This window comes from Myotis myotis, unplaced genomic scaffold, assembly GCF_014108235.1.
Source record: "Myotis myotis isolate mMyoMyo1 unplaced genomic scaffold, mMyoMyo1.p scaffold_m19_p_5, whole genome shotgun sequence".
Classification (NCBI taxonomy): Eukaryota; Metazoa; Chordata; class Mammalia; order Chiroptera; family Vespertilionidae; genus Myotis; species Myotis myotis.
The window spans coordinates 67,267,195-67,293,183 of record NW_023416357.1 but is presented as its reverse complement, the minus strand read 5'-3'; positions in this window follow the sequence as shown (position 1 = coordinate 67,293,183).

The following is a 25,989-nucleotide window of genomic DNA, read 5'->3' as shown; positions in this document are numbered from 1 at the left end:
GGTCATAGGAGAAAGGGAAATAAAATATATTCTACCCTGATTACCCAAAATGAAGAGGAGAGGATTAAGAGAAATGCCTCAAGCCACTCCTCATTTAAAAAAAAAGGGGGGGGGGGTAAGTAGAGCGTTTGGGCTGAGTGTCATGATAATTGTTCTTGCTATAAGTATCTTCCCCCTAAGGCAGTGTATTTCAGGCACATACATACTTTTTTTTTTAAATATTGTATTCCAGAACAAAAACATACATGCAGAAATGGAAAAGTTTTCTGAAACAATGTGTAAGACTACTAGATTAAATATATCCAGATATTTTTATTTTTATATTTCTCTAGCTCATAAAAAAAAAAAGCTAGTCACCATCCACTAAAATTATTTTGCAACCTACTGATGTATTGCAACCTGAAATCTGAAAACCACTGCCCTCAGGGCATTGCCTAAAATGTTGGGTTGGAGCGCTTCTCTCAGGGGCTCTTGGCCTCATCATTTCCTTCACTGGAAGAGTTTTATTCTTCACAGAATATGGTTGTTCAGCTTAAATCCAGGATACCCAGGCTCCTTACAAAAGATGGTATTTAGCTAGAAATTATTCAAATACAACCAACACTGATCACCTGCCAGGTGGAAGGCTTCTCATCACAGCCCCCCAAATGCACCATAGCTGAAGTGGAGGTAACTGGAGAGCCAGTCATCAGCTGAGGTAATGAGAGAGTGATGATGATGATGCATAAGCGTGTACACACTCAGCCATGCACACAATCATGTCCCAAGGTTTCCATACTCATCAGGTGCAAGAAGAAAGGCAAGCCTTTTCTGGAAGAGGTGCTGGGTATATAAACAAAATGCAGATCCTTTCACTAGAGATTTTAATCTAACTACTGTATAGTCAACTTCCTATATCTGAACCCAGAAAGAAAAATATAGAACATTTTAAAAGAAAAGGTCTGATGATATCAGATATCCAATAATAAAGGGCTGCGGCATATCATGATGTATATCCTGATCCGGTTTTATAATAAAAAATCATAATAGCGAAGTTTCACGGGGCTCTTCTTAGTGATCCAAATAATGTCCTTTAAATGAATTATGTCCTGGAATTTCACAAATTCCTATGAAATAACTAATATTATAACTTGCATTTTATAGATGAGGAAACCAAAACTCAGAGAGGTTAAGTAATTTATCCAAGATTACCCAGAAAGTAATCAGCATAGACAAGACTTGACCTCAGGCTATCTAATTGTGTGTGGACACAAAGATGTGCCACCCAATCCCCCTTCAAAAAGGACTTGTTACTCCAGCTGCTTGGAATGTCCTCAGCATCAGCCTTCAGCTGTCAAAATGTGCAGGGATTGACTCAGCCTCAAAGACCAGAGTCACAACCTTCTCAAAGTAGACTTTACCCAGTGACTGACTGAAGTGGAGATATAAGGCCCAGCCATGGCAGGACAACTCTGAAAGATCATTTTAGTTCTAGAGCTTCCTATCAGGCCAACTAAGATTCCCAGCAGGTTTATATCAAGCTATACTTCCCTTCTGCCCAATCTTGCTTTCTTTTTCTTTTTTCCACAGTCTTTTCCAGCACACTCCTTGATAGTTATCCGACACACCAAATTGTGTCTCTGTGTATTCTTCCCTGAGAACCAAAACTATAGCAAGGGAAAAATCTCCCAATGGGCAGAGCTTCAAGTGATCAAGCACTTTGTATAGAGAAAAATGGACTTGAGTTAGAATATATAGAGACTCATAGGTAGTAACAAATGGCCTAGCCAGCTGGAAGGAGGAAGATTGGAAGAACAGGCGGACAAGAAAGACTGGGTAATCATGTGAACAGACACAGACGGTGGATGAAAACTGGGAAGACCTTTCTATCACATATTAAATTACACCAAAGAGCATCCACCAATGAAGAAACATTAAGCAACCAGGTAGACAAAATGACTCGACTAGATGATGCCAGCCAGCCCCTGTTACTAGTCACCCCACAAATGGGAGCTGTGTATGGGCCCGACATCATGGGCACCACTTAACAATTAGCTGTTACTGCTATCAAATGTCCAACCTGCTATTAACAGAGACTAATGCTGGGCACCCAATATGGCACCATTCTCTGAGGAACCCGACTGACCATCTGATGGCAAGTTGACTACATTGGGCCACTTCTATTTTGAAAGGGCCAGTGATTCATGCTCACACTAGAAATTTATTCCTAGTATGGGTTTGTCTTTCTCACTTGCAGGGTATCAGCCAGTATACCTTGCAGTGTATTTCCTCTATTGACATGGGGTCCCACATAAGATTGTGTCAAATCAGGTAACCCACATCACAGAAGTTTAGGAATGGGCTCATGAACCTCAGCTCTTCTGCTAGATAGTATTAAGGTAAAATATTTAAACATGTAAATCAGTATTCATTGTCTTGCAATAATGGCTTAATAGAAGTTAGTCAAGTTACTCAACTCTTCCTCATTGCTTTCTTTCAGTAATAGAAATAATCTCACTTAATAATAAATAATGGATATAGTTGGGGGGGAGGGGTGGCAAATCAGCATTGTTATGTGATTCTGCTCTCAAAATGTGTGCTTCAAGCTGAGAGCTCTGGGAGATCAGAGTGACCTGGGAAGGTGAAGAAAGACTCCTTGAGGGATATGGGAACTTAGCTGAGCTCATAAAAACACCAAGAGAGAGAAAAGTGGGCAGGGAGCACCAGAGATGTCCTTGCTCCAATTCTAGCATGTAGTCCTAGTTCAGATAAACAAAATTTGGAGGGGCAAGCACCAAATAATCAAGTTTGCACAACCCTGCAATTGTTTTGTTTTAACTAATAGCTTTAGACCAATAGGACAGTATATCTTGTAATGTATACAGTAGATTTTTAAATGTATTGCAAAAATATGACCTGTTATTAAAACCAAGAGGAATCTGAGAAGAAGAAAAAGAAGGAGGATAAGGACAACAATGTTTAGCTACGTGCTAGTCTCAGATCAATATATAAAACCTTTGAAATTATGATATAACCAGTAGTTAGATTTATGGCCATGGGTGTAGTTTTCATTTCAAGCTCCTACTTTCTATTTATCATCTTTATATTCATATGGCACCTCTGTTTTCACTGTCTTACCAATTTCTCCCTCTCCTAGTTACCTTTTCTGGTGAAATTTCATATGCTTCGTATCAGCTCAGAAACAAATTCTTTTCTGGAAGGTTGAACCTATCTGTTCAGTCATTTCTGAGTTACCCAAGCATTAGCTAGTGTTATTTAGGAAATTTGTCAAGATCCACTTTTGTGTGTTCAGATTTAATTCAAGATGGTTTCAATTTAAACCTCCGCTCGGAGCCATCATGCACATATTCTCTCAGGAGAAAAGCATTCTTTGCTTTGGTTTATACTCCATTTTATGTATATACCTAGTGTGGTTATGAAGAGATCTACTCAAATCCTAGACAATCCTTTGGGTTTCCAGGCCCTCCATTCATGTTGTATTTAGAAAAATGTTTTTTTGTCTTTCGTCGGCCCCCCTCCGCCCCCCCACCAACCATTGATGCTCTAGGAGGATTTGAGGGATGACAGCGCCTATCTGGCTGTATTCTCAGACAATAAGTTTTATTCTATAAAAAATTAGAAAAATAAGAGTTTAAAATATTTATTTACTTTTAGGAACTTGGTCACTGGTCCTTCCATTATAGACAAGAATATTTGTGTTGCTAGTAGCATCTATTAAGCAAATATAGGCTACACTGACGGAGTTTTTCTAAGATGACATCCTATACGTGTCCTGAAATACTGAGAACTTACAGAATGAAAAAAACTGAAGTAGGAATGGGTGGATGGGATGGAGAGAGACAATAGGGCAGAGAAACCTTCTTTATGACCTGGCAGAGCGACCCAAGACATATGGGCATGTTCCAGTTATCTGTTGTTGCATGTCAAAACACCTCAAAACTTAGTGACTTAAAACAACAATAATCCTTTCATTATTATCATATCTTTGGGGGTTGGCTGGGCCCAGCTGGACAATTTTTGCTCAGTGTCTTTCATGCAGTTGCAGCATCCAGAGCTAACAGCTTCTGAAGACTCATTCACTCATCTAGCTCTTGGGCTGGGAAGGCTCAAACAGCTGAGGCTCCTTGGGCATCTCTTTCTGTCTGTGCGCCGGGTTCTCCAGCATAGCAGCGTCAGGGTGGGTGAACTTCGTTCAAGGCAGTCTGGACTTCAGAGGCCTGTGTCCCCCGGGAGAAAGCCAGGTGGAATCTACACTGTGTTTCTAACCTGGCGTCACAAGTCAGCACAGTCACAAAGGCCCACTGGGTTTCCAGGGGAGGCGACAGGCCCCACCTCTTGACGAGAGGTGCACCAAAGGATCTGCAGGTGTGTTTTCAAACCAACACAGGATTTCACAGACCTCTCGCAGAAAGTCTGGGACAGAATAGTGAGTCATTCACAAAACCACAAACGGTTCACGACCACAGGCTGTCGGAAGCTTTCTGCAGAGGTGGAAGGGTACTCTCTACCTGGGCTTGCCTCTGTCTTGACACTTACTGAGTCTGCGGCCATAAGCAAATCTCAGTGCCTCTGTTTCTTATCTATAAATTGGGATAATGAGAGTTAACATTTATTGAGCATTTAGTAAGTGCCAGACATTGTCCCAAGTGCATTATATACTATCTTTTATAACCAACGCAACTCGACTTCCTAAGACATAAAGTGAATACTGATAGAGCTATCTTTCAGGTCTATTGTGTGGATCAAATGGGACTACCTATTATGTTCGCTAAAGCTGTTGGGGCAAATTCTACTAATGCCAGGTCAGGAGAGCAAGCCGATTCTCGAAATCGGCCAACCGTGCACAATGCCACACAGGAGCGCAGATTTTCCCACTAGAGATGGAAGACCAGTCTGGGTTAAGCGGGGTCAGATTTTTTTTTTTTTTTTTGACAGGTGTTAAAAACGCATGAAAAGACCAACCAGTCTGAGTCTCACTTGAGACTATGGGGTGCAGAACCCCGCGCAATTTGCAGAGTGGGACCAGGAGCACCGCTTTGAGTTTGCAAAAAAAGGTAGCGCTTATTTTGTTCCTGAAAAGGGAATTCATGACTACAGGCTGTCGGAAGCGCTCTGCGGGGAGAACACCCGCCTTCTGCCCTAATCGCCCCCAAGTGTCCGGGGCCCGCGTCGCGGAGCAGACACCTTTCCAGGGCGCCTCCTGCGTATCCTCTCCCCTCGCGTCCCCGTCGCCACCCTGGGCTCCCAGACTCGGGAACACCTTCCTCTCCTCCCTCTCCCCTAAGGTGCCTGCTCCCACGATCCAGAACGCCCATCTTCGCAGCCCCGGCAAAACCCGGAGAGGTGGACTCCCGCGCCCGGAGCGCCCGGCGGCCACTGGGCATGCTCCGTCGTCAGGCAGGTTCCCGGCGGCGGCGACCCGCTTCGGAGCCGCGCGGATCCTCCAGCGGCAGCGCGTCCTCCTCGCGAGCAGGAGCGGGCGCATGATGGCGGCGGCGGGGAGCGCCAGCGGCCGCAGCAGCGGCGGCGCCGGCAGCAGCAGCAGCGACACGTCCAGCACCGGCGAGGAGGAGCGGATGCGGCGCCTCTTCCAGACTTGCGACGGCGACGGGGACGGATACATTAGCAGGTACTCGGGGAGGTGCGCGCCCGCGGCGGCGCGAGACCAGCCTCTGGCGCTGCCCTTGACCCCGCCGCTGCCCTCTCGCCCCAACTTGCGGCAAGTTGCCCCGAAGCTCCCGGGAAAAGTTGGCTGCGACCTGGAGAGCGCGTCGCCGGCCCGGGCACTGAGGCCGAGGGGCCGTTTGACTCGCCTTCTGGAGAAGCCAGTTGGTCCAACTTTTTCCAGCCCCGTCTTTGTCTGGGCACCGGGAGACATCTCCGTAGGATGCGGGTCTTCCCCTGAGTCTCGGAGGGCCCCTGCCTGGCGGGTGGGGTGGGGGGTGTGAGGGGTTGGGGTGGGGGACGGGTTCTGGCCGCCTGTCCCGGGTAGGAGGGGCGGATCTGTAGCCTCGGGCGGGATCCTGGGTGTCACGATGCCGTGGCACCAGCAGCTCGGTGGACAGCCCCGGGGGCGGACCTGGATGGGGATGCGCTCCGGGGACAGAGTTGGACAGGAAAGCAAGCTGTGGAGAACTTTCATGTGCCACGGGGTCTCTACATTCCAAACTTCGGAACCCAGAGCTTGCCACCTGTCCCGATTAAACCTATTAGCGCGAGGGAAACGAAGCGCTCAGGCGCAAACTGGAGAACTCAGAGGCGAGTCTGGGATCTAGAGACCCTGTTCCCTACCCGCCTCCTCGCGCTACCCAGGTGAGCGCCCAGAGGGTCTCGGGCTTCCTCACCACCACGCAGAACCCTGCCCTGTTTGCCTCCAGATCCCCTACAGGGGCGGTGTTGCCGCTTCAAGCCGCAGGGCTTGGCAAAATAATTACTTCTGTTCAGATTTACATCACTTGTCAGACACTGATGGTAAAGGAGGCAACCGTAATGTTTCACCGTATGCTTCTATGAAAGGTTGAAACCGGGTGCTGCAGACCTTACTAGCCGAAATTTGAATTGCCTTCCAGGAGGTAGGCAGCCTAAGTTGTGTATTGCACCTGTGTATTACATTTTTGTGTATTACACCCGCGTCTTGGTGATGCTAAAGAGCTCGGAAAATTCCAGGCTGCCTCCTGCTGATTGTCCTTGCCTACGTAAAGAAAAAGAGTGGGGAATTAAAATTTTTAAAAGATCTCTGAAACAGGTCATTTGACATGTAAGAATTTAACACTTTAAAAAAACACAATAATTTACTTTGAACTTTTGACTGGATTATGATCATTTTAGCTAAGTTTTATTATTTTTTCTAAAGCTTCATTGGGAAACATTAAAAAGATATCAGAAAACTTTATGGAGTAATTCTGTTTTGAAATGAAAAAATATATGTAACTCTGGTTGACCCCACATAGATTTTTATCTGGAGGTCTGTTCCTGTTTTGATTCTGGGATAATAATAATAATTATGGTCATATAATTTAGATTTGTCATGGTGGTGTTCCTACTTGAAAGATCATTATTATCTCATTTTTCAATAATAAAAACACTCTAGATTCTTCATGTTAGGAAGCAAAAAGAATAATTCACAGAAGCAAGAGTGCATATAGAAAACTAGTAGAATTTTCTCCTCCCCTTCTTCTAATCTTAGCATATTAATATGTTGCTTTATCCAATCCAGACCTTCTATGCAAATGCTTATATTATTTTGAATGGTGGCTACATCTACCCTGAAGGATAATTAATTCTGTGAGCAAAATTTGAGGGCTTTGTGTTGGAGGGTAAGGCATTGTGTGTAAGGTGGTGGTGGTAAAGGGGATTTAGAGTAGAAACCTGCTGGAGCAAAAGTGGGGGGCGGGGAACACTGTATCATTCCTTGAAGCACAAAACTTTAATATATCTACTTCAAAGTTAAAAGGTTTACTAGTATGCCCTACACTTTAGGTAATGAACCCTAAATTTTAACTGTGGCAGAGTTGCCCTGGAAGTTGTGCTGTGGCAGGATTCCCATATAGGAGGATTTCAAGGATGTAATTTCATTGAAAGGGAGCACCAAGGAACTTCTCTAGAAGTATGTTTACACAGCAAGTACTGGGATTATGTTTATTTGGTACTAGAGGCCCGGTGCACGACATTCATGCACTGGGGGGCGTGGGTCCCTCAGCCCGGCCTGCACCCTCTCGCAGTCTGGGACTCCTTGGGGGGATGTTCGACTCCTGGCTTAGGCCCGCTCCCTGGCAGTTGGACATCGCCAAGGGGTCCTTAGCTCTGCTGTGGAGGCTGCTGCACTCGCCAGCTGTGAGCCTGGCTTCTGGCTGAGCAGTGCTCCCCCTGTGGGAGCACAATGACCACCAGGGAGCAGCTCCTGCATTGAGCATCTGCCCCCTGGTGGTCAGTGCGTGTCATAGCGACTGGTTGTTCTGCCGTTTGGTCAATTTGTATATTAGCCTTTTATTATATAGACTAGAGGCCTGTTGCACGAAGAGATTCATGCAATAGGCCTTCCCTTCTCCTGGCTGCCAGCACCGGTTTTCCTCCAGCACCCAGGACCCAGGCCTTCACTCCGGCCGGAGCCGCCTTCTGTCTTCAGTCTTCTGTCTTCGCTGCTCCGGCTCGCCTTCAGTCTTCACTCCACCACTTGGAGCCTACGTATGCAAATTAACCGCCATTTTTGTTGGGTTAATTTGCATACTCTCCTGATTGGCTGGTTAGCATAGCGAAGGTACAGTCAATTTACATGTGTGTCTATTATTAGGTAAGATGGCTTGGGGAATAGGGTAAATGAAGATAAGTGGCATTAAATAACTCCCTCTGCAAAGCTGCATCTTTGTGCTAACCCTGTTTAGTGACCTTTACTGACCACTCTAGAGTAGGTGTAAAGGTGTAAAATGCTATGAATATTCTCTTTTATTAAATGAGAGTTGCACTTTCTACATTAAAACCTTAAAACCTGCAGGTTCCTCAAAAGATGTCAATCTTTACACTCATGGTATACAGCTGTATTGGTTAGCTTTTTGGTTGGTTATATATAATAGAAGCCTAACCACAATTAAAAAAAAAAAACAAACGAGTTTACTTTCTCATCTAGAAATCTGGAGGAGATCCATCCAGGCTGGGACAGTCGTTTCGCTATGGTGTCAATGCCCAGCTTCCTTCTATCTTAATGCATCGCCAATCTTCACAGAAAGCATTCATCCTCATGGTTATCTCATAGTCTTCAAATGATTGCTCTATTTCCACTCTCATCTCCAACTTCAAGGGAGGAAGGTATAAAAGGAAGCTGAAATGAGAGTTGCCTATATCATTAAAACAGAGCTTTCCCAAATCTCTTAATTGACATCTTATTGGTCAAACAACATTACCTTACCATGCCTCTTCCAGCAGAGTTCAAGGAAGCATGTAATTCAGTTGGTCACATTGCCTCCTACACAAAATCAGAGGTCTGTTACTAAAAGCAGGGAATATTGGATAAGCAAGCATCAACCAAAACGTACACTGTAATAAATAACCCGCGTTCAACTATATTGACCCTGGTTCTTTGCCTAGTCCTCGTTCTCAAGCAGGAGTGGGCTAGAGATCCTATGTTTGGAGAAAGGATAAGTGAAAGACTGAGTGCCAGAGGGAAAATGTTAAGGGTGTACCATCTCAGGAAGAGACAAGTCAAAGGTAGGGATTTGAATCATCAATATTCTCTTGGCCCAACCTTCCCCAGCAGGCTGACAAAAAAGGCATCTGCTAACTGGAAATTCTGGGAATAGCTGCTTCTGCCAAGGAACTCCCAGCCTGCCAGAGGGACCTAGAATCATCCTATGGATATTTAAAATATATATTTTATTGAGTTTTTGCAGAGAGGAAGGGAGAGGGCTAGAGTTAGAAACATTGATGAGAGAGAAACATCGATCAGCTGCCTCCTGCACACCCCCTACTGGGGATGTGCCTGCAACCAAGGTACATGCCCTTGACCGGAATCGAACCTGGGACCCTTCGGTCCGCAGGCCGACGCTCTATCCACTGAGCCAAACCGGCTAGGGCTGGACCCTATTTATGATGCTATAGGAGATGGTGGGGTTACTCTATTTGCTAAAATTAACTTCCCTCTGGTATTTTAAAGCTCTGGTTCTTATTTTACCCTTCAGTTTAAGAAACTATCTTGAACAGCTTGACAAATATGTAAAACCAACACTTATATTTATATCTAGTTCCCAAGCCTCAGCTCAATGTTAGAGTTTCCCTAACCACTGTGTCAAAGTGGGTTCGCTCTACCCCACCATTATTCTCCATTATACTACCAGTGGCTCTCTTCCCAGGTACTCTTTACAACTTGTAATTGCATTTCTATTTTCTACTTTATTTTCCTGTTTATTGTCATTCTCCCACTAGATGTAGCCTTCATAAGGGCAGGAATCATGTCTGTTTTATTAAAACAGTACATTCAGTATCTAGCACAGTATTTGCCATCTAGCAATAAATTAGTAAATTCTAATGAATAAATTACCAAAATAAAGAGTAGTATATTCATGGAAATGGAAAAATCTTTTAAACATCTTTTAAGAATATGTTGAAAATTTGGAAAATATAGAAATGTACAAAAATAAAATAAAAATTATCCATTATCCCATAATCAAGAAATGTCATTTGTTTTTCTGGTGACGTACCTGCACAATATCATTCCTCTAGTATATTAGAAATGATGGGACAAAAGGAAAGACATCTCGTGCTGATGTATAGGAAGACTTAATATTGTTTTGATGGCAATACTCTCAAAAATTGTTTTACAGATTCAACACAGCTTTTCTCAAAATCCCAGCTGCCATTTTTTGCAGCAATTGACAATCTGATCCTAAAATTCATATGGAAATTGAAGGGACCCAAAGTAGTCAAAACAATCTTGAAAATATTTGAAGAACAAAGTTGGAGGATTCACACTTCCCAATTTCAAAACTTACTACAAAGCAACAGTAATTAAGACAGTGTAGCGCTGGCAAAGATAGATATATAGATCCATGAAATAGAACTGAGAGTCCAGAGACAAACCCATGTGTCTATGGTGAATCAATTTTCAACAGAGTGCCAAGACAGGAGTGTCAGAATCAAGGGTGAAATGAGGGAAGAATAGACATTTTGGCAAATGGTACTGGGACAACTGGATAGACACATATAAAAGAATGAAGTTGAACACGTTCCTCACATACAAAAATGTATATTCCTCACATTCTTCCTGTACAAAAATTAATTCAAAATGGATCAAAAATGTAGATGTAAGAGCTAAAATCTTTGTCACTTTGGATATAGCAGTGGATTCTTATATATGACATCAAAACAGAGGCTTATAAAAGAAAAAAATAGGTAAACTGGGCCTCATCAAAAAATTTTTAAACTTGTACTTTAAAAGATGTTATCTAAACAGTAAAAGATAACTCAAAGAATGGGAGAAAACATTTGCAAATCATATATTTGATAAGAGACTTGTATCTAGATTGTGTAAGTCAATAAAAAGATAAGTAACCCAATTAAGTTTTTTATATAACTCAAGTGCAACTTTAGTTTACTTTTTTGTTGCCTCTTTAAAAATGTGCTCAGCAGGCGATTACTCATGTAGGCCTGAAACTTGCCCAATTGGAAACAACAAAACAAAACACCTTTGTCATTCTCATTTGGTAGCTCCATGGTCTTTGGTGCTGGGCTGCAGGGAAAACCCCCCTAGCCTCCTCTGACTCGTTGTTGTTTTCTAGTCTCTGGGCTCAGTAGCAAAAAAGAAATGAATACACAGTGTCCTCACCTGATAGAAACTGTTGCAGAATGACTTGCCGTTTCTGGGACCAGAGGCTGACAAATGCCAGCTCTTCTCTGCTGAGCATTTTCACAGTGGTTAAGCATCCCGCCCGCCCCCCGCTCTCCCTCCCCCCCCAAAAAAAGGTTTCTGCTGCTGCAACTTGATAAGTAACCCAACTTAAAAAGGACAAAGGATCTGAAAAGAGTTTACCATATTGGATATTAGGGAAATACAAATCAAAACTATAATGAGACAGCACTTTACATCCACTAAGATGGCTATAATAAAAAGTTAGATAATAACAAGTGTTGACAAGGATGTGGAGAAATCAGAACCCTCTTATATTCCTAGTAGAAATGTGAAATGGCGCAGCCACTTTAGAAAATAGCCAGAATTACCATTATGACCCAGCAATTCTACTCCTAGGTATATATGCAAAAGAATTGAAACATATGTCCTCACCCAAACTTGTACATGAATGTTCATAGCAGCATTATTCGTAATAGTCAAAAGATGTAAACAACCCAAATGTCTATCAACTGATGAATGAATAAACAGGATGTGGTATATCTACATAATGGAATATTAAGCAGTCATAAAAATGAATGAAGTACTAAAACCACATGGATGAACTTTGAAAGCATTATGCTAAGTGAAAAGAGCCAGTCACAAAATAGCACATACTATATGATTTCATTTATATGAAATGTCTAGAATATATGAATTATGGAGATAATAAAAGTAGATTAGTGATTGCTTAGGACTGGAGGTAATGGGATGAGGGGGTGGGATATGAAGGATGATAGTTAAAGAGTAGGGGATTTATTTTTGAGATGAGGACAATCTTTCAAAATTCATTGTAGTGATAGTTGCACAACTCTATGAATATACTAAAAACCATTGGATTGTACACCTTAAATGGGTGAATTTTATGGCATATGGGTTATAGCTCAATAAAGCTGTCACACACACAGAAAAAGATTGGAAGATGTGATTTGTAATTATTCTCCTATTATTGGACATTTAGGTTGTTTCCAATAATGTGCTTTTGGAATTGCATTAAGTTTAAGATTCCATAGATAGTTTTTTGGTGGCATATCCAAGAAGACTTTGCCTAACCCAAGGTCACAGATTTACTCTTCTAAGTGTTTTATAGTTTTTTTTTTCTTAAATTTAGGTCTATGACCCATTTTGAGTTAAATTTTTGTGAATGGTGTAAAGAACGGGTCCAAGTTTATTCTTTCGCATGTAGATATTCAGTTGTCCCAGCAACATTATTTTTCCATTTTCTTGACACTTGTAAAAAATCAATTGACCATAAATATGAGAGTTTATTTCTGGACTTTCAATTCTTTTCCATTGAGATATATGCCTATTCTTATACCAGCACCACACTGTCTTGATTATTATTGCCTTGTTGGAAGTTTTGAAATTAGGAAATGTGAATTTTATGATTTTGTTCTTTTTTAAAGATTATTTGGCTATTCTTAGACCCTTGTGTTCCCATACAACTTCTAAGATAAACTTGCCAATTTCTTCAAAACAGGCAAATGAGATTTTGGATAGAGATTGTGTTGAATCTATAGAGCAGTTTGTTCACATGTATTCTTAGTGGCTGTATTTTTCAGGGTATTTTTGTTTTTTCCCCAGCCGATATCTTTATTTTGCAGTCTTTTTACTTTGAGTTAGCATATTAGTGGATGTCCAAAGTTATAATGGCATATGTTTATAGAAGCTTTAGAGTTTACAATTAGTCCATACATTATCTCATGTAATGCTTGCAACAGGAATTAATATCTCTATTTTAAGCCAAGAAATCAAGATAAGATAGTCTCTAAGGGCCCTTACTTGAGGATCTTTCCACCATACATGCTTCCAAGCTGACACAGAAAACATGTTTTTCAAAAGCCTTAAAGCTCTTTACTGTTTAACTTACCCAAGGTCTATAGTGGGGATGAATTTTGATTTTATAACTGGCTTCTTAACATCATTGGGATTGGTATTTAAATTATTGGTATAGAAGGTGAGGCATTTGTATTCTAAATGAAGTCTCAGCTGGGGAGACGCTCTGTTGTTCAGCAAATTGAAAATCTCTTTAAGTGTTAGTCTCAGAATAGAAACCATATGGCAAGAAAGGGCATTTCCTTTGAGAACAGTTAATTGTCAGCTTCTCATTGTCATTCCAAAATATCAGTTTAAATATGTAAATAAATAATTACCAAATTCATGACATAGATTATTGATGACCCTAAATGATGGAAGAGAAAAAGTTGGGTAAGCAGAAGGACTGTCTGGACCATTGTTCAAACATTTGGATCCCTGTTACCTAACAGAGTAAAAATGTAAATGGAACAAATTTCTGGATTGACCAATAACCATTAATGTTTTTGTCTTATATGACAGTTGTTGGCTGCTGAGTTTAAGTGTAGCCCTCAGTGGAATATTTAGTCATGAAACTGTTTCTTGGATAATTCTAGATAGATAAGCTTTGTGTTGTTGATGTTTTTAAACATTTACATCAATGATGTATAAGATACTTGAAAACACATCTTAAACTTGATGTTGGTGTTAACTGGGCATCTTTTTTTTTTTTAAGGGATAATAAATATAATTGCTGTGACAGAAGTCTACCTAGAGAAGGGGGCGCATCCCACCCTCCCAGACCCCACCTGGCCCCTCCCGCATGCTGAGGGAGAGTTAGATGCGTTGAGATCACCCTGGGGCTGCTGGGAATCGGGTTGCTGAGGGCAGTTGCCAGTATTCTGGCTACTCAGCCCCAGACCCTGGTCAGCCCTCTAGCCCAGGACGTCCAGGTAGACGGGAGGCGCCTGGACCAGGGCTTGCACCCTGGCGTGCACATCTTTGATGCTGTGGCATTGCGGGGGCTCCCGCCGCCAGCAGCCCTGCATGATGGCATAGACCTCTGGTGGGCAGGCCCGTGGCCGCTCCAGCTCCCGTCCCTGAGTGATGCACTCAATCGCCTCGTTGTTGGAGACCTGGTACCAGGGCTGCTTGCCGTAGGTGAAGATCTCCCAGAGCAACACGCCGAAGCTCCACACGTCGCTCTCGGTGGTGAACTTGCGGTCCAGCGGATGGGCAGCATGGTGCGGCCCCCCACCACCAATGACTCCGCCTGCTTTACGCCTCCCGCACTGGGTAGTGCAGCGCCAGCCCACCCACCCGGGGCAGGAGAGAAGGGCCTGTGAACTGCCCCCCGCCCCAGCTCAGGAGCTAAGAGTGGGGTTTCAGCCTGAGAGTCCCTGGGCATCTTATTAGACATTATGGCAAGTGCTGTTGGTTAAGACACCTATTGCCTATTGTTTAAAAGTTCAGCATGTACAAATTTGTGGCAGAGATGAAGAAATTAAATGGGAGTAAGGAGGGCATTTTTATAGAAATGTGGCTATATTTCCTTTAAATGTCAGAAATTTTTACCTACTTACAAAAATTCAGAATTTCTTTCTGAGAAATAACAAACCTAATAGAATATTCTACATTAGAGGTTAGTGCTTTTAGGCAAGGATTTTACTTCAATAATTTTATGTATTCTAGAGTCTTAATCTGAACATATCCTATATAATAAAAGGCCAGCCACCATAAGCGTAACGACCAGAATGACCAGAGACCAGAACCACCACAGCCCCTCGTTGGGCTGGATCCGCTCCCAAGCAAGCGGTTAGGGGTGATCAGACAGGCAGGCAGAGTGGTTAGTGGCAATCAGGTAGGCAGACGTCTTCTCACAGTGCTAGCCCCGCCCCCTAGCACAGAAAGAGGGAGTCCTAGGCTACCAGCGGCGACTCTGTGGCAGGTGTGGCTGGCCAGCGATCGCCTCGCAGAGGGAGGCCCAGGCCAGTCAAGCCATTGCACCCCATGCCTGTTGCCTGCAGAGGAACAGGCACATATGGCAAGCAGTGGCAGTGGCGGGGGTGGGGCCAGCTGCCTGCAGCGGGGGGAAAAGAAAGCCCTGATAGACGCCGATCTCAGGCCAGGGCTAGGGACCCTACCCAAGGGGTCCTGGATTGTGAGAGGGTGCAGGCCGGGCTGAGGGACTCTCCTGGGTGCATGAATTTTCATGCACCAGGTCCCTAGTTTTATAATAAACAGGATAAAAATCACTGAGAGAATATAATTGTGAAAGTATTTACTCTTCTAAAAATGTGTTGACAGTATTCTATTTATTATAAGGAAAGGGTGGAGACAAGGCTGGTCATCTCCCTCCCTCTTCTTGATTTTCTAAATTCCTTCATCTCTAACCAGAATTATTCTCCTAGTGTCTAATCTGTGGGCCTACCCCATCCAGGCCACTCTCCATGGACATCAAAGTCATTTTTCTATAACACAAAACTGAGCAAGCAGCTCTTTTTAAAACCCTTCAACAGTTGTCTGTGTTTTACATGTAAATTCAGACTCCTTCTGGGGCATTTAAATTGGGGTCCTTACTCATCTGCACAGACTACCCCTCTCCAGCATCATTTCTCACACTTCATCCTCCAGCCTGCTGGGCTGTACTGAACGTCAGTGCTTTGCCTTGTACAAGTGTCCCCCTCTCTCTTGTCTTCTTGGTAAGCGCCTTCTCCTTTTTCTAGACTTAGTTCTCATGCAGCTCTCTCTGGAGAGTGTCCGGATGTCTCGGTACCTTACACACACTGGGAGGCCAGCAGTGCTCACATCTGACACTCTCTGTTCACATTTCTTTCTCCCCACACTCAAGGCAGAGACTATATTCTTCTTGTCTTTTGTCTTCATAACTCTCAGTGCCCAACTTATAGGTAATAGAAACTTACTAAATATTGATCAAATAAATAAACTCGTTCATTATGTAAAGGTAATTTAAAATACTTTAGAAGTTTTAGGAAAAAAGGTTTATCAGGTTTTGTCCAACTTATAAGAAGCTGAGGAATTTATATTTGAAGATACATATCATGTCCATTTTACCTAATCTAAAATACCAATGTGACGGGTGTTGAGTGCTCCTGCTACTAGCTAGTCATGTGAATTTAGGCAAAAGTCACACACACCTCTCTAGTAAGGTTCTTCTTTTGAAAAATAATTTTAACCACTTTTTCAGGACTGAAAAATTTTGATTTTATGGACAGAATTTTGATGGTAGCATATTCTATGGCAGTGATGGCGAACTCATATTTTTGGTTGATTTTTCTTTGTTAAATGGCATTTAAATATATAAAATAAATATCAAAAAATATAAGTCTTTGTTTTACTATGATTGCAAATATCAAAAAATTTCTATATGTGACACAGCACCAGAGTTAAGTTAGGGTTTTTCAAAATGCTGACACGCCGAGCTCAAAAGGTTCGCCATCACTGTTCTATGGGAAGACATGATGTTTAAATTAGTCTCTACTGGGTAATTCGTTGGTATTTGTTTATGAACTAACCCTGATGAGTTCATAATATCTATTCAGTAGCATTCAATACATACTATCTAGTTAGCAGTATTTTCAAAAGCATGGACCTGTTAGTTAAGTGTTTTTGTCAGTTATGAGATGAAATGAACTTAAAAACTACTCTTAATTTTATATCCTAGTTGTTACTAAAAAGTTGATGGGCAGTTGCCCACAAACTTCTATCCTAACTCTTTCATGGTATATAAAGATTTAGAAAAAGAAGATTTTCAAAATAATATTTTATAGTCCACTTTTTTTTAGGCTATTCCTCTGTGGTCCCCGAGTATTCACAGTAAACTAACAGTTTAAAGTAATAATAAAATAAAACAAGCAAATTTACCCAATACTAACTTGTGTTATAGTCATTTCTATTTAACTTCTTTCCTCTATCAGATTATAAGTTTTATGAATATAACAACTTTTTTGCAGGTGGCAAATGTTTGTCCAAAGTTTTTGCTTTAATTTTAAATTTGTTTGTGATATCTTTTGCAAAAATATAAGTTTTAAATTTGTATGTAGCCACATCTGTCACTTTTCTCCTTTTACTGTTACACATGTTAATAAGACTCTAGCTATTGAACGCAATAGATAAATATTGACATTATTTCCTGTTAACTATCTTATAAGTTCATTTTCTAATTAAGTATCTAATATTTCTGGAATTTATGTGTGTATGATTTACATGATAGGAAACATCATTTTCCCTCAAATGATTTGTCAGTTGTCCTAATCCCATTGAATAAACTTATCCTTTCCCTACTGATCTAAAAATACAGACTTTATTGTATGCTAACTTTAAATATGTGTATATAAATGCATCTGTTTATAGATCCTACATTTTTTTTTATCGATCTATCACTTCTTGTATTATTAATACTGTTGTTACTTTATATTAGGGTTAAATATTTCATATGAATTGGCTTCCCTCATTGGCTCTTCTTAACCACAAAAGCCAATCTTGGCTATTTTCAGGCATTTTTTTCTCCTAAAAGAACTTCAGCAATTCCATTGAATTTTAATTGGAATTGTGATACATTTCTAAATTAATATAGAAAGAATTGATTCTCTTCAAGGCAGGTTTTTTTTTTTCCCAAGAGGGATTGTATAGTTCTACATTTATTTAAGTCTTTTTTGTTGTTGTTACACAGTGTTTTTCCTCGTGTTTATGCTTTATTTTTTGTTTTGTTTTAACTTTTTCTCCAAATTTTCTTGCTATGATGAGTAGAGCTTTTTTAAAAAAAACCTCTTTTTTATAATTCATACAATTCATTGTATATATTAGATTATTTATTATATTTGCTCAAATATTTTATTTCTTAAGACATTTATTGAAGGCTTATTATATAATAGACTCTCTTCTAAGCACTGATAATATAGCAGTGAACAAAATCAACAAAATTCTTTGTCTCAAGACATTCTTTAGAGGAGGGTGGTGTGAGATGCATTGTTAAGCACAAAAACAAAATACGATCTGCCAGATGGTGAGACAGCAAATAAAGCAGGGAGTGGAATAGTGAGTGCAGGTGTGACAGGTTAATTTTAATACTAAATAGGATTGTTATGAGAGAGCTCACTGAGAAAATAATTTTTGTGTAAACACCTGAAGAGTTCAGGAGCAACCATTTATTTATATGGAGGAACAGGTTCCTGATTGAAGGAACAACAAAAGCAAAAGTCATGAGGCAGAAGCTGGTGCATTCAAAGAATAAGGAGATCACTGTGCCTGGAGTGAGAAAGGAAAGAGAAGCAGATGAAGTAGGAGGGGGCAGATTTTATGATCTTGTAGATTGTCACAAGGACTTTGGCTTTTAGCCTGAGTGAGAGGTTTCTGTTTGATTCTGTCTGTACTTACTCTCGCCATTTTCGTCTCAGAAACTCAATTCTGGCATGTGTCACTCAGATCAATCCAAACTATCACTCCATTCGAACAGTGCTTGTCACTAGAGACCTCTTTGTCAGTTAATAAAAGGGGTATTTTCAGTCCTCGCCTGTACTGCCACTCAGCAGTCCATTGTGTTGCCCATTGCCTCTCTCTCACAGCCTCCTGTTTCCCTGGCTCCTATGATCGCACAGTCTTTTTGCTTTTCTCCCACCTGGCTGGCTCCTCCTTTTTTATCTCACTTGCAGGTTCATCTCGGCTACCTAGCTATTGGGTGTCAGAATTTCTCAAGGCATCAACATTGCCCATTCCTTCTTTAACTGTATACCTTCTTTCTAGGCATTTATGTTTTCGCTTCAATTATCTTTGTAGATGCCAGTGACTCCCACAGTAAGTGTCCAGCTCAGACTTCTCTTCTGAGCCTCAGACCTGCATAACCAATTAATTCAATTGCCTATAAACCTTCTTCCATCAGATATTTCTAACACATCTTGAACCACAAAATGTAGTCTTATAGTCTTGCTGTATCAATGAATGTGACCACTATACACCCACTTACACAAGCCATAAGAAATCTTGGCCTCATCCTGACACCCCATTTTCCATCAATTCCTATGTTGGTTTAATTGCCAAGTCCTATTATCTTACCTAATAGATCTCTCTCAAATCTGCCCACTACTTTTCATCTGTTTTCTACCACTGCAAATACTCCTAATGGACTCTCCTATGTCTCTTCTGGCCCTCCTCAAGTCCAGTCTTCTACTCCAGCCAGAGAGATCTTTCTGAAATGCTAATCTGCTCATATGGCCCCTGCTTAAAACCCTTCAGGTGAATCAAAATCCGTAACTTGGCCAACAAAGGCCCTGCATGGTTTCACCTCCTCCTTCCTCTCCTGACTCATTTTATTCTCACTCCTCCTGGATCTCTGTCCACTAATCCCTCTAGCCTTCTTTCAATTTCACTATCCAATGTGTTCTGCTGTCAGTTCCCATCCAACTCCCATGCAACTGGGTATCTCCAGCTGTTCTCAAACTGCTGAGTTTTCCAACCTTCTTTGGCCCTCCCACCTTCCTGGCCTTCAGAGCATTTATTTGAGTTTGTAATGACATGTTCATTTGTGGGAATTTCTTTATTAATGTCTTTCTTGTCCACTCAACCATGAGCTCCGTGAGAACAGGGATTATGTGGGTTTTTAAATTTTTTAAAAAATTTTTAAATTACAGTTTATATTCAATGACTGTTTTATTCGCCATTAAGTCCACAGGCCTAGCACAGCAACCTGGCACATTGTAGGTACTTAGTAAATATTTGTGGACAGAATCAATGAAGTCCTTTTTGCTTCTTAGAATTAAACCAAAAAGTTGCATTTTTGCATAATTGGCACACTGGTATATTTATTTTCATTTGCATAAGCAATTTATTTCCATAAACATAAAAAGTACTCTTTCTGAGATAGTTCAGGGTTTTTCTGGAATTGCTAGATAAGAAATTGCTGTGGAGTTCTTCTCAATTTATCAAGATCTGATATAACTGTCCTCTGTCCTTGGTGCATGTCTCCTGGACTGAGGATTGAGTAATGCACAGGTTCTTGGCTATTCAGCATTGTGCATGACATTTCCAGATGTATTAAAGGTGTCGTTTTGACTGGGGTGAAGTCCACTTTCTGGAGGCCTCAGGAAAGTATTGCAGCCTGAGGCGCTATTTTCCAGTGATTCTGTCGAACACTGTCTTGGCGACTGTGAAATAGGCAGCCAGGAAAACCCAAGTCTGTGGGCAAATTTGAGATCAGAGCTATGAGGTGTTTTAAAAGGATTCAAGACCCAGAGAGAAAGTAGAAAGTTGGTAAGTGGTTGGTTCAGTTGAAGTTTTATCACCACAAGGACAGTTCCAAAAGGCCAGGGGCCCAGCTCTGTGGGTGGTCTGCAGCTACTTTAAAGTATTTTGACCTGACTTGCCAAGTCAAGCAAGAAAAGTACCAATTTTTAAATCTTATTTATTTCTCTCAGTTTCTAATGTATTGCATGGGCATTAACAGGTAAGGTTCTTGGGCATGTTGGTTAAACCTTTTTACTTTACCATCAGACTGCCTTTCATTTCTTTCTATTTATTTATTTAATGATTTGGGGGAGGAAGGGAAGGAGGGAGGGAGGGAGGGGGGGGGAGAGAGAGAGAGAGAGAGAGAGAGAGAGAGAGAGAGAGAGAGAGGAAGCAAAGGGAAGGGAAGGGGAGGGAAGAGGAGGAGAGGGAGGGAAGGGAAGGGAAGGGAAGGGAAGGGAAGGGGAGGGAAGAGGAGGAGAGGGGAGGGAAGGGAAGGGAAGGGAAGGGAAGGGAAGGGAAGGGAAGGGAAGGGAAGGGAAGGGAAGGGAAGGGAAGGGAAAACAGACATTGATTTGTTGTTCCACTTATTTATGCATTCACTGGTTGCTCCCTGACCAGGGATCAAACCCGCAACCTTGATATATCATGACAACGCTCTAACCAACTGAGCTACCTGGTCAGGGCTGCCTTTCATTTCTAGCAATGTTTTTAAATTCATCAATAATGTGTAACAATTTTTGTTTATTTAATAGTGTGCCCTCTATTTAGTAAATTGTCACTCCTGCTTATCTTTGCTGCCTGATAGCATATGGCTTTTTGTGGCCCTTCCTGAACTAATGCTACTTTTGCAGCAGAGGATCCCTCTGGGCATTCTAGTATAATCTGTAGCTTCCAGAATAGTAGTTGCTTTAAACACCTTTGGGTGTTTTTTAATCGTGCAAAGCGCCAATCTTTTAATATCTATACTAATTATTTATTATATGTCTCCAAGAGTTGTGACGTAGGGAATGGATTCTGGAGTTCTAATTCCAACTTCGTTACATACTCACTCTGTGACCTTAGGCCAGATCTTAATACTTTAATATCTTGGTTTACTCATCTGTGAAATGGGGGTATAAAAGTATCTATCTACTATACTACTAGAAATGGGGTTGTTTTGAGGAGAAGATTAGTTACTATTTCAAGGATTTTTAAAAGAGTGCTTGGTTTGTAGTAATTACTATGAGTATTTCTTAAAAGGTAACCCTATATAGTTCCATAAACTTCACAGATTTCAATGTGCATTGAAATAATTTAGGGATATTCTTAAATTGCAGATTCTGACTCTGTAGTTCGGGTATGCAAGTCCACAGACCACACTTGGAGTGCAGCCTCCAAACATCAGGCAGCAAACTACATCTATCTCCAAAATTCTGCTCTGGCATGACAGGCTGCATTTAGAAGAAGCCGGGGCTTTGAAATGATCCGCTCTTCTGCGGCTCTGTGGCACAATGCAGACAATGTACAACACAGGACTGTTAGATCAGCACAATAAGTCTAATTAACATCTGTCACCACACAGAATTACAGATTTTTGTTTCCTTGTAAAGAGAACGTTAAAGATGTACTCTCTTAGCAAATTTCAAATATGCAGTACAATATTATTAACTATAGTCGCCATGCTGTACATTAAATCTCCATGACTTCCTTGACTCATTTTGCCCATTCCCCCATCCCCACCTCTGGCAACCACCCATCTCTGTGTCTCTGAGCTTAGTGGGGTTTTTAAGTGTGTTTTTTGTTTGTTTGGTTGTTTGTTTTTAGATTCCACATAAAAGTGAGATCATATGGTATAAGTCTTTATCTGACTCATTTCACTTAGCATAATGCTCTCAAGGTCCATCTATGTTGTCAAAAATGGCAAGATTTCATTCTTGCCATTTATACATCACATTTTCTTTATCCATTTATCTATTGATGGATGCTTAGGATGTTTCTATATCTTGGCTATTGTGAATAATGCTGTAATGAACATGGGTGTACAGATATCTTTTTGAGGTAGTACTTTCATTTTCTGTGAATAAATACCCAGAAGTGAAATTATGCGGTAGTCATGTGGTAGTTTTATTTATAATTTTTTGAGCAATCTTCATATTATTTTCCATAGTGACTCCACCATTTACATTTCTAACTCTGCACAGGGTTCCCTTTTCTCCATATCCTTTCCAACACTTGTTATTTCTTGTCTTTTTTATAATAGCCATTCTAATGACGTATCATATCTCATTGTGGTTTTGGTTTGCATTTCCCTAATGATTAGTGATGTTGAGCATCTTTTCATATAGCTGTTGACCATTTGTATGTTTTTAGAAAAATGTCTGTTCAGATCCTCTGCCCATTTTTAAATTGGTTTGGGGGTTTTGTTACTTTTAAGTTGTATGAGTTCTTTATATATTTTGAATATTACTCCCTTATCAAATATATGATTTGCAATATTTTCTCCCATTCAGTAAGTTGCCTTTTCATTTTCTTGATGGTTTCCTTTGCTCTGCAGAAGCTTTTTAGTTTGATGGAGTCCCACTTGTTTATTTTTGCTTTTGTTGCCTTCTGATGTCAAATCCAAAAAATTATTGCCAAGACTAATGTCAAGGAGCTTACTGCCTATGTTTTCTTCTGGGAGTTTTATGGTTTCAGGTCTTACATTTAAGTCTTAAATCCAGTTTGCATTAATTTTTGTGTATGGTGTAAGATAGTGGCCCAGTTTCATTCTTTTGCATGTGGCTGTCCAGTTTTCCACAACACCATTTATTGAAGAGACTGTCCTTTCCCCCACTGTATATTTTTGGTTCCTTCATCTTAAATTATTTGACCATATATGCATGAATTTATTTCTGGGCTCTCTATTCTGTTCTATTGATTTATGTTTCTGTTTTTATACCAGCACCATAGTGTTTGATTACTATAGCTTTCTAATATAGTTTGAAATCAGGGAGCATAATGTCTTTAGTGTCTTTCATGGTTTCATACAAATTTTAAAATTGTTTGTTCTCTTTTTGTGAAGAATGCCATTGGAATTTTGATGAAGATTGCATTGAATCTATAGATTGATTTGGGTGATATGGATATTTTAGCAATATTAATTTTCCCAATCTATGAGCATGGAATATCTTTCTATTTATTTGTATCTTATTCAATTTTTTTTCATTATTATCTTATAGTTTTCAGCTTGTTGGTTATATTTATTTGTAAGTATTTTATTCTTTTTGATTCAATTGTAAATGAATTTTTTTTCTTAATTTCTCTTTCTGGTTGTTTATTATAAGTGTATAGAAATGCAACAAATTTCTGTATATTGGTCTTGTATCCTTTTCCACAGCTTTTAATGGGGAGAAACCATAATCCTTATTGTTGGAAATTAGATCTAATTAGTTCTCTGTTCAACTGGGTGTGAGGTACTGACACAGTATGTCTGTTGTGTGTTTCAGGGGAAAGAGAAGGAAAAGAGGAGGGAATGCTGATGAGAAAATTAGCAGGAAATGATGTTAATCCAAATATTAGTTGGATGAAAGGACAAATGGGCACAGTCAAATAGAGACTTTCTGCGCCTCTTCCACTGAGGTATCAGGACGGACAAGATGCCTCAGGCTTTAACTCTCTTTCCTGCCCACACAGATTGTCAGGATTCTAATGGAAAGAGTGCTCTTTTCATGTAAGATACACTAAAAGTTCACCTGTAGCAGTAACGGAAAGCTAGCCCTAGCCGGTCTGGCTCAGTGGATAGAGCGTCGGCCTGCGGACTGAAGGGTCCCGGGTTCGATTCCGGCCAAGGGCACGTACCTTGGTTGCAGGTTCCCTGGCCCTGGTCAAGTATGTGCAGGAGCAACCAATCGATGTGTATCTCTTACATCAATGTTTCTCTCTGTCTCTCCCTCTCCCTTCCACTCTCTCTAAAAAAAAAAAAAAGAAAAGAAAAGCTAGAAATAACTTATCTACAAAATCTCGGGAGGTGTTTTTTCAACATTTTTTTTAATGGTCTATATGAAAAACTATATCTGTTTTCAAGCAAGGGACTCTTAGGCAACCTATTTATTCTCTAATGTTTCAGTTACTTTTCTTTTTTCTGAACTTTCCTGAATATCATGTGAATGGAGCCAATGTTTATAACTCAGTTCCCAACCCTAGGATGTATCTGTACCACAGAATACAACCAAGGTGTGGGTGCACACGTGGGTCCATGCATGTGTCTTCCATAGCGATTCTGCGTGTGTTTTTTCCCCCCATCCAGTTCTATTTGAAACTGCACTTTCAAAATAGTAATTACCTTGGGCTAAAGTTGGAAAGTTTAGCAGCAACACAGGTTTCTGAGGTAGCCGGACTGCTCCTCCACCCCAACCTGTCAGTCAATAACAGCATGTTTATAGCTCAGATAAGATTCTTTGAACATAGAATTCTGATTTTTCCCCCCCAACAGTTTTTTTTTTCTGGGTCCTTCACACACACACACACACACACACACACACACACACACACACACTCACACTCACTGAGCCCTCAGTCCTGGTGCTGGATCTTTGAGCTTGCCCAAATCTTTCTCTTTTTTTCTACATATATTTTTATTGATTTCATAGAGGAAAGGAGAGGGAGAGAAAAATAGAAACATCAATGATGAGAGAGAATCATCGACTGGCTGCCTCCTGCACACCCCACACTGGGGATTGAGCCCTCAACCAAGGCATGTGCCCTGACCGGGAATCAATGCTAAACCACTGAGCCACACCAGCTGGGCACCCAAATCTTCTTCAGCAAGCTGTCTGGGAGAGGCTGGTATCTGGCAATTTTGGGATATTTGTTCTCAGGATGAAGGTCCATTAATCGATAACTCTCCCACAAAGTCAGTTCCACTTAGCTAATGTGAAAACCTTTTCATCCTTCTGAACCTTTGATCTAGGTGAGTTGAAGATCCCTCCAGTCAATTCATGTGCCTGAAGCCTCTGAAAATGAGATCTTATTAAACAAACCAGGCTGCTTTGGGTTTTGCCATTATCTGTGAATAAGCCCACCAGATACTTGCTGGTCAGGGCCTGGGGCACTCTCTCTTTGTGTAACCCCTCAAGCCTTCTTTTCTAATTCCTCCTAATTGGCTTAGCAACTCAGGTCCAGGAATAGCCTGAGGTCTTGTTATGCTGGCCTATACAAGCAACACACACCAGCAAGTATGTTCTGGTCTCACACACCATTGTGTTTTTTTACCCAACGTGCCTGTGAAAGAGCCCTCATTCATTTATACCTCAAATTACATAATTTTTATATCTTGAAATTAATATGACTTAGTCCCCTTCCCAATTCACAGGGCACTTAATTTCCTCTGGTGTGATCTCCTGGGTCCCATCCACGATGTTGACATTCAAAGCCATTACAACCCAGCCTGTGCAACACATCCCCAAATAACTTAGCCGTAGCCAGCCTTGGGGTACTGTGCCAGGGGTTAAGATTGGGATTCATCTTTAAGTTGGGTGGCAGGTTAATTTTTAATTTATCATTTTAATTATTATTCATTAATTTATGTATGTCACATATATTATTTTGTGTATATCGAATAT